Raw genomic sequence first — 10,332 nt, 5'->3', positions numbered from 1 at the left:
ATCAAAAGTATATGAAATTCAAATTTCAGTATTCAAAAATAAAATAATTTTATGCCTATAATTTTATGCCTATATTTATGCCTATAATTTTATAGATTCTATGGATACTTTCATATCATGTTGAAGAGTAATTTTGACAGAGACCTTAGAGCCACAAAGCCCAAAGTATTTATTGTTTTCACTTAGCATAACACATTTTATGAATCCTATACTAACTGAATTACCCATTTAATCTAAGTTTTTGGAAAGACTGAATGGATGAAAGGCAAAACTGAGATAATGAGATTACATTCCATGCTTAAAACCATAAACATTAATTTAGAATATAATAAAGACATAATACTCTGAAAGCAAAGCACAATTCCTTCCTCTGAATGAAATTTAGGGACCATAGCAATAGTACACCTGGTAGGGTTCTGCCTTGCATGTATGTGGTCTCCTGTGCTACCCAGGACTGATCCCTGAGCACAAAGCTAAGAGTAAGCCCTAAGCACAATTAATTGGGGCTTAAAAATAATAATAAATTAGTTAAATTTTATCTCATTTTAAGCTTTCTATGTCCATTTCATTGTCAAGGCCTTTTGACCAACTTGTCTTAGAAACTAAAATGCTTCCTATTACTGTTTACTAGAATTATAATTTAGAAGTCATTGAAAGCTTTTCCCTTTGATGCTTGTATCTTAGCTACTATAACACCAATTCCTGCTTGGGGTAGGGGATTATACTCTTTAGTGTCTGATTTTCCTAATTCCATCTCAACATGCCTCATCTGTAAGACTATTTATGATATATGGGGAACATAAACTGGATACATTAAATATAGCAAGACTGATTAAGACATCTGCTTCTATACACTGAAATAGTAACAGATGATATGATGTCTGGAACTTGTTACAAAATAATGGGGAGAGTGGGTGGAGATATATATGAAACAAGAGTGATTGTGCATTAGCAATTCTTGTTCAACAATAGGCACAGGTGTGTTCATTACATTATTCTTTCAACATTTGAAAATATTTGAGAATTTAAATAATAATGTTTTTATTAAATATAATCTGTTTCCAGTGCCAGATGAGACCAATGACTTAAACAAAAGGAAAATTCTTTCATTTGCTTTTAAAGAAATATACTTTTTATATTCTGAATGGTTATAATTTGGTCAATAAGTAAGCAATTCATCAAAATTATTTATCCCTAGTCTTAGCAATGTGTTATCATGACATGAGTACAAAAGATTAAATTAGTGATCAAATCTACATCTTTTATACTGTAAAGAACCTCAAGGACAGTAATAACAATCATAATAATGGCAATAAATAAACATTCTTCGAGATTTTTTTTAAGCCAATGCAAGACTTTTTTGGGGGGGAGCCGTACCCATTTGATGCTCAGGGGTTACTCCTGGCTAAGCTCTCAGAAATTGCCCCTGGCTTGGGGGGACCATATGGGACGCCTGGGGATTGAACCGCCATCCTTCCTTGGCTAGCGCTTGCAAGGCAGACACCTTACCTCTAGCGCCACTCTCTGGCCCCTCTTTGAGATTTTTTTAAATACAAGTTTTAGTGTCAAACACTAGAAATGCATCTTTATCATCTTTAATCCTCAAAAAACCTCTAATTGCTCTTTCAGAGCATAGATTATTGCTGCTTTTTTCACTGGTATTTCCCCATTATTAACAAGATTAACTAAGTATTTATTCATTTAATTTAAAGTAATCCAGGGGCCAGTCTTGACCACAGAGACAGAGATAGACCCCAAACACCATTGAATATGTCCCAAAACCCAAACAATGACTTCTAAAATAAAATAGATAATATTTTATTCTTTTTATGTAGACTATGTATCTGAGGCTTTAAAATATTGTGACTGAGAGCAAACTAACTGGAAAGAACAATAAGAACAATCATGGTGTTTTGAGATATCAGGAAAGTGGTGAGAGGAAAGACAGAGGCATCTTTCTGAAGATTGGACCACACTTTGGAGGCATGTGCAATTAATCCTGTACAAATATAGAAGTGTTAATCTATGGCCCTTAAATTCCATATTGTTGAGGCCAGAGAGATATTTAAAAGGCCTGAGAAAATTCTTTATATGTGGGAATCCCAGTTTTGATCCCCAGCACTTCATGATCCCTGAACTTTGCCAGAACTAACTGCTGAAGTCAGGACCAAGTGAAGAAAAAAAAAAAAAACCAACAGTTCAGAGCAACACAACAGTGTTAAATTGGTTGCTTTGAATGTGGCTGACCAAGGTTGAATGCCTAACAACTCATATCATCTCCTGAGCATTACCAGGAGTGATCCCTGAGCACAAATCCAGGATTAAGCCCTGAACACTTCAGGGTTTAGCCAAAATAAACAAAAAGAAAACAAATTTAAAAAATCAAAACGAAGATTAACTACAAAAACATCCAGATCTTATATAAATAGATGACAATAAATCCCTTTAAAAAGCTCCACATCAATTATCTAAAACAGCCATGGCCCCAGCATATAGTGAAGAGAAGGAAAGAAAATGAGTGGAAAGGGGTCGGAGAAATAGCACAGCAGTAGAGCGTTTGCCTTGCATGCAGTTGATCCAGTCCAGACCCTGGTTCTATTTTCGGCATCCAATATGGTCCCTGTGCCTTCCAGGATTGATTTCTGAGCGCAGAGCCAAGAGTAGTCCTTGAGCGCTGCCAAGTTGGAAGGAAGGAAGGAAGGAAGGAAGGAAGGAAGGAAGGAAGGAAGGAAGGAAGGAAGGAAGGAAGGAAGGAAGGAAGGAAGGAAGGAAGGAAGGAAGGAAGGAAGGAAGGAAGGAAGGAAGGAAGGAAGGAAGGAAGGAAGGAAGGAAGGAAGGAAGGAAGGAAGGAAGGAAGGAAGGAAGATCTACAAATGTGGTGGCATCGACAAGAGAACCATTGAGAAATTTGAGGAGGTCACCGAGATGGGAAAGGGCTCCTTCAAGTATGCCTGGGTCTTGGATAAGTTGAAAGCTGAGCGTGAACATGGTATCACAGTTGATATCTCCGTGTAGAGTTTGAGACCAGCAAGTATTATGTGACCATCATTGATGCTCCAGGACACAGAGACTTTATAAAAAAAAAACATGATTACAGGCACCTCTCAGGCTGACTGTGCTGTCCTGATTGTTGCTGCTGATGTTGGTGAATTTGAGGCTGGTACCTCCAAAAATGGGCAGACCCTGAGGATGCCCTTCTGGCTTACACACTAGGTATGAAGCAGTTTACTGTTGGTGTTAACAAAATGGATTCCACTTAGTCACCCTATAGCCAGAAGAGATATGAGGAAGTTGTTTAGGAAGTTAGCACCTACATTAAGAAAATCAGCTACAACCCAGATACTGTAGCATTTGTGCCAATTTCTGATTGGAACAGTGACAATATGCTGGAGCCAAGTACTAAACTGCCATGGTTCAAGGGATGAAAAGTTACCCACAAAGATGGCAGTGCCAGTGGAACCACACTGCTTGAAGCCCTGTATTGCATCCTGCCACCCACTCATCCAACTGACAACCCCCTGTGCCTGCTCCTCCAGGATGTATACAAGATTGGAGGTATTGGTACTGTCCCTGTGGGCCAAGTTGTGACTAGTATTCTCAAACCTGACATGATGGTCACATTTGCTCCAGTCAACATTATAACTGAAGTTAAGTCTGTTGAACTGCACCAAGAAGGTCTGAGTGAAGCTCTTCCTAGGGACAATATGGGTTTCAATGTCAAAAACGTATCTGTTCATCATGGCGATGTGGCTGGTGATAGCAAAAATGACCCTCCAATGGAAGCAGCAGGCTTCACTGTTCAGATGATTATCCTGAACCCATCCAGGTCAAATCAGTGCTGGCTATGCACCTGTGCTGGATTGTCACACAGCCAACATTGCTTGCAAGTTTGCTGAGCTGAAGGAGAAGATTGATCGTCATTCTGAATAAAAGCTGGAAGATGGCTCTAAACTGCTAAAGTCTGGAGATGCTGCCATTGTTGATATGGTGCCTGGCAAGCCCATGTGTGTGGAGAGCTTCTCTGACTACCCTCCTTTGGGTCGTTTTGCTGTTCCGTGACATGAGACAGACTGTTGCTGTGAGTGTCATCAAAGCAGTGGACAAGAAGGCAGCTGGAGCTGTCAAGGTTACAAAGTCAGCCCAGAAGGCTCAGAAGGCTAAATGAATATTATCCCCAGTGCCTGCCACCTCAGTCTTAATCAGCGGTGGAAGAACGGTCTCAGAACTGTTTGACTCAATTGGCCATTTAAGTTTAATAGTAAAGGACTGGTAAATGATAACAATGCACCATAAAACCTTCTAAAAGTGGGAGCAGGGGGAAAAAACCTTCTGAAGGAAAGGAAAATGTTTTGGGGACCATTTGTTTTTTGTATGTGTGTGGAAGTTTTAAGTTATTAGTTTTTTTAATTAATACTTTTTAATGGAAACTACTTGATCAAAAATCTGTCACAGAATTTTGAGACCCATTAAAACAAAGTTTAATGAGGAAAAAAAGGACAGAACTAAATATCCAAGCCAAAAGCCACACAATGTACTCAAAAGACACAAACTCTAACAATCTAAACTTTAAATGACCTGTTATAACTCACAAGCTGGGGCGGGATGAGGGGGAAGAATGGTAGTTGGGATACACTCTAAGAACATGGTGGATGGAGGTCAACGCTAGTTGTGGGATTGGCCCTGATTAATTGCATGTCTGAAACTCAACTATGAGGAACTTTGTAAATCACAATGGTTTCAATAAAACAAATGGAATACTACATAGCTGTTAGGCTCAATGGGTCTTAGGCCTTGATGGATAGAATATCGACCATCCAACCTCCAACCTTAGGTCCCAAAATAGGTACCAGCACAGTTTATGGCACCAGCACCAGGACCAAACTCCCCCTGGGGAAGGCCCAAATGCTGCCCTGGAACCAATCTGCTTCAAAGTAGGTCAATAAGACACCCTGACGACAAGGGAACAGCAACAACTTGATCTACAGGCAGGTTGCCCTACCTCACCACCCAACAATGAGATGAAATCAGGAGACACTCTTCCTAGAATATGTGAAATAACCAATAACTCTAGATACAGAAGACTGTCTACAACAACCGTGACTAAGCAGAACTTTTTCTGGGACCACAAAAAGACTTCATTCTAAGCTTCATCCTAGGACCTATGCAAAAACCAAGATCACTAACTACAGAAGATTGACTTTGACAACAGCCACTGAGCAGTTTTTCTGGGACCATAAAGAGAGACATTGCGGTTGGGCAATCAACATGCCCGAAGCCTGTACTTGGTCTTTTGACAGTATGCTTCATGGGTGGAAACACTTTGTATCCTTTAGGCCAATGGAATTTTCTAATTTCCCCCCAATGTTCGTTGTGCCTATGCAAAACAAAAGCCACCCTGCACCTCTCCCCCCTTTATTTTTCTTTTCTTCTTTTAATTTTACTTATATTCTAGATAGGGCTATTGCCTTTCCCATAGAACCATAAAACTTGAATCATTTTGTTCTGTCTCATATTTCTATGTCTTCCTACAAATTGAGAAGAAGAATAAAAAGTGGATGGGGCCCAGGGGTCAAGCAGTCTCAAGAATATTGAGTGGGAAAATAAAGGTCAGATCTAAATAGCCAAGCCAAAGTCAATGACAACAGAATCAAGAGACCCAAACTATAACAATATAAACACAAAATGGACCTGTTGCACTGGTAGACTAGGGGACTAAAGGTGGAGGTAGGGGATGCATGCTGTGAACTCTGGTGGACCGAAGTCTGGTGGTGGGAATGGACCTAATTCACTGTCAATATATGCCTGGAATATCACTATGAAGTACATATAATTCACAATCATCTCAATAAAAAAACTTTAAGTGCTTCTTTAGAAAACAGGGTAAATTTTCCAACATTGAGTACTAAGTAGAATTGAGTATGGCACTCACTAACAGTTTGTCCTCTACTAGATTAAGAAAGGTATGTTTACTCCTAGCTTTTCAAAGGATTTTATAAATTTTAATAATGAACTAACATCTTATTTATAGTAATAACTGACTAGTTCATTTTAATCCAGAGATTTCTACTGCAATTTTTTATTCACTAATACAGTCACTTAAGCAGTATCTATAATATAATATACTCTGATACAAAAACCAATATTCCCTTTCTTTGGATAAAACCCTTTGTAATTTTATATACCTATTATTGTTTCCCATTTAATTTTCTTAATTCTCTTCCCTCATTACTAAACTTTACATTTGTATTCTTAGCCTATTTTATGAAAAGTCAAAAATAAGTTAGTACAGTATTTTATAAAATATTTATGAGAGGTAATACATAATTGCCACAATAAGATCCAAGTACAAAATAAAATTTAATACAATATATTTTAGATTAAAGAGTGGAAAACCTATTTATGAAAATTAGACTAGGTAGTAGTGATTTTTGAAGCTTCCCCTGGCTTGCTTCAGCCTGGGAACTTTGATCGTCTCTGGCATTCATCCCCTGGGGGCTTGCTTTGGCTGAGGTGAGACTTCCTGGGCCTGAGACTGTGGATCAAGCTGACTCTGCTGGGCTCCTTAAGCCCACCACTTAGCTTCGCGGCCATGCACTCCCCCTAGCCAATAAATACCACCACAACACGTAGAAAAACCCACAATACAAGTGTGACAATGGGGAAACTATGCAGACCAACATCAGGCATAGAGAATGAAGATGGCAACTCTGATAACCAACAATGGCCAACTACCTAATTAGTCTTTCCAATATGGAGTCTAGAGAAGAAATATGGAGGATGTTCACAGAACTCAAAGAAAGTATAGAACAGAAGACTAATAAGAATCAAGAGAATTTGAAGATAGAAATCAGAAAACTCCAAACTGAAATATCAGGTCAAATAAAAGGTCTGAAAAACTCAGTAGATGAATTGAAGGGCTTAATGGATAAGCTCTTCTACAGGTAACAGCAGCTGAAGATAGAATTAGTGGGCTGGAAGATGAGATGCATAACAACTTCATACAGCAGAAGAGATTGGAAAAAAGCCTTAAAGCAAATCATCAGACAATGGAAAAATTACTCAAAGAATATGAACAAATGAAAATAGAAATATTTGATAAGCTCCACAGAAACAACTTAAGAATCATTGGAGTCCCAGAGACCCAAGAAGAAAATCTCCAGGAAGAATAGGCAGTACCCTATACTGTATCAAATTATTTTAGTTTCTTTTCTTATATAGGTTAAAATCATAAAGCAATCATCACAAATTTCCTTTTATTGATTTATTTTCAGATAATTCCATTTGACATTCCTTTAATTATTGTTGGAGTAAGTTATTTGAAATAACTTTGTTAAATGACTGCCATGAATACATGCTGGGTGGTGAGAGAGAATCTGGGAAGTGGACATTGGTGTTGGAATAGTATATGCCTGAAACAACTCCATTATAAAAAATTTGTAAGTCATAGTATCGTAATAAAAATTAAAAGGAAAATATAAAATTACTATGAACCATTTTGTGCCACTAACTTAAGATAATGTAGAAGAAATTGATCATTTTAGTAATATTTTTGGGTCTCAAATTCTGGCTCTGTACTCGGGGATCACTCTGGCCAAGCTCAGAGGACCATATGGACTGCGGGAAATTGAACCTGTGTCAACAGTGTACAAAAAAACGTGCATTATCTCTCCAGCTCCAAAATAGATAAATGTTTAGTATGACTTCTGTAGGACTGAATCAGGAGGAAGTAGAAAATATAAGTAGGCCTATTACTGGAGCTGAAGAAATAGTATAGTGTATTAGTAGCTTGCCTTGCACATAGCTAGCCTAGGTTTGATCCCTAGCACCACATATGGTCTCTCAACCTCTGTCAGGGAGTAATCACTCAGTACAGAGCCAGGAGTAAGCCATGAGCACACCTGGCTATGGCACCTCATGAGAACCCAAAACTAACTCCTCAGACGTCAGGAGAGCCTCTCAATAAATGGTGCTGTGAAATTAAATAACCTCATTTAAAACAATTGCAATGAACCCTTGTTTCATGCCATACAAAAATATTAATTCAAAATGTATTAAATACCTCAATACCAGACCTATGTCTTTAAAATAATATTTAGAAATATGTAGGCAGTCCTCTCCATAATATTAACCTCAAATGAGACTTCAATCATAAAACCCCACTAGGAAAGAAAACATAAGTATAAACAAATGGAACTACAAAGAAGACAAAACGATGGCCAATGGGATCAGGGAAATTAAAATCACATTTAGATATAGCACCTCATACCAGCAACAAAAGTCTAGAACACAATAAATGCTGGTGGAGATGTAGTGAAAAAGGAACTTTAATTCTCTGTGTTTGTGGGACTATTGTCCAGTCCAACCTCTATGGAAAACAGTATGGAGAACTTCTAAAATAATTAAGAACAGAGCTGTTGTTTGACCCAGCTATACTACATGTTGGTAGTTACCTCCAAAGACAAAAACAATAATTCCAGAGAAGAGAGGCACATCTATATTCATCATATTATTATTTGCAATAGCAAGACCTCAGAACAACACAAATGCCCTACAACAGATAAGTAGATAAAGAAATTGATATATGCAACAGAATACTATCCAGCTTTGAGGGGAATTAAATCAGAAGATGGATGGAAGATGAGTGTAAATAGAGTTTGCAACGATAAGTGAAAGTCAGAAGATAAAAGACAAATAAATACCAGGGTCTGGAATGATAGCACAATGGATAGGGCGTTTGCCTTGCAAGCAACTGACCTTTATCGTCCCCTGAGCCTGCCAGGAGTGATTTCTGAGCACAGAGCCAGAAGTAACCCTGAGGGCGCAGCTGAGTGTGGCCCAAAAGCAATATATATATACATACATACATACACAAATACCAGGTGAATCTCACTATATGGAGAGTATGAAGAAATAAAACATAAAATAAGAATTTTGGGGGGTTTGGGGTCACACCCGGCAGTGTTCAGGGGTTACTCCTGGCTCTATGCTCAGAAATCGCTCCTGGCAGGCTCAGGGAACCATATGGGATGCTGGGATTCAAACCACCGACCTTCTGCATGCAAGGCAAACGCCTTACCTCCATGGTATCTCTCTGGCCCCGAAATAAATTTTCTAATGGAAGCAACACCTGAGACACCACCAAAACAACTGTGAACTGAAAGTGTGAAGATGGGGGTTAAAGGAACCCAAGTTAAAGCATAGAATGCAAGGCAATTGTTTTTCATGAAGCCTATCCAAAACTACCTGGGGCCACTACTAAGCAGAGACAGGAAATGCTGTGAGCACTGCTGGGTGGTGTCTAATTCCAGCCCCACTCAAATATTGTTACAAACCCACTATATCGTACCATTTTTTTTTAACAAAAACAAAGGACAACTTGGAGCTGGTATGTAATTCAGCATAAGAGAACTTACCTTACATGTGTAAGGTCCTGGGTTTGATTCTCAGTACTGTAATAAAGAAAACTACTTAGATAGAAAATTATATACAGATTTAAAGCTCATGGGAACCACAAAACAAAAAGCTTGGGTTGAGGTATTAATGAAAACAATTTTAAAAATATAGAATCACCAGGGAAAACCATATAAAGGAAAAAGCAAATCTGAAAAAAATAAACCACCAAAAAATTTGGAAACAAAATGGCGTATTTGTATGGCAATGTTTAAGTTGCATATATGAATAATCACTCTAAATGTAAATGGTCTAAAGTCAGCAATAAGAAAGACACAATGTAGTGATGGGTGTGGTATTGGAATTATGTGCGTGAGAAACCATTATTAATAATGCTGTAAACCACAGAACATCAATTTATTTTTAAAAAAGAAAGAATGCTGAATGTTAGGGTCCAAGCAGATAAGCCGACTGGTGCTGAGAGTCAAAAACCACCTCTGATAATGTAAAATGCAAAAGGGAGTTTATTCAGCTATACCTGGACACTCTGTTGTGAGACAAAGACCCCATATAAAACTAACATGCAGTGGATTGTGCTGGTTTCCTTTGCTTGGCAGACACTTGGGGGCCTCCCCAGGCATCCCCTGATGGCTTGCCTCGGCTGAAGTGAGTGTTTGGGGGCCGGAGCGCGGCCGCTCCGCTGCGCTTCGCGGCCGCGCACTCCACCTCGCCAATGAGTACCACCACAACACGTAGAAAAACACACAGCGTAAGCGAGACAATGGGGAGACTACGCAGACCAACTTCAACCATAGAGAATGAAGATGGAAACTCTGATGACCCAACAACGACCAACTACCTAAGCAGTCTTTCAGAAATGGAGTTTAGAGACGAAATATGGAGGTTGCTAACAGATATCAAAGAAAGTATAAATCAGAGCAC

The 10,332-nt window shown here is 38.7% G+C and overlaps 1 pseudogene; it reads left to right on the top strand.

The window, feature by feature from the left end:
• The first annotated feature begins 2,862 nt into the window (after window positions 1-2,862).
• LOC125999012 (elongation factor 1-alpha 1-like) lies at window positions 2,863-4,276 on the top strand (annotated as a pseudogene).
• The last annotated feature ends 6,056 nt before the right edge of the window (window positions 4,277-10,332 follow it).

Source organism: Suncus etruscus, chromosome X (genome assembly GCF_024139225.1).
Source record: "Suncus etruscus isolate mSunEtr1 chromosome X, mSunEtr1.pri.cur, whole genome shotgun sequence".
NCBI classification, from domain to species: domain Eukaryota; kingdom Metazoa; phylum Chordata; class Mammalia; order Eulipotyphla; family Soricidae; genus Suncus; species Suncus etruscus.
The sequence above is the reverse complement of the archived record's forward strand: the minus strand, read 5'-3'. Positions and strand labels throughout refer to the sequence as shown.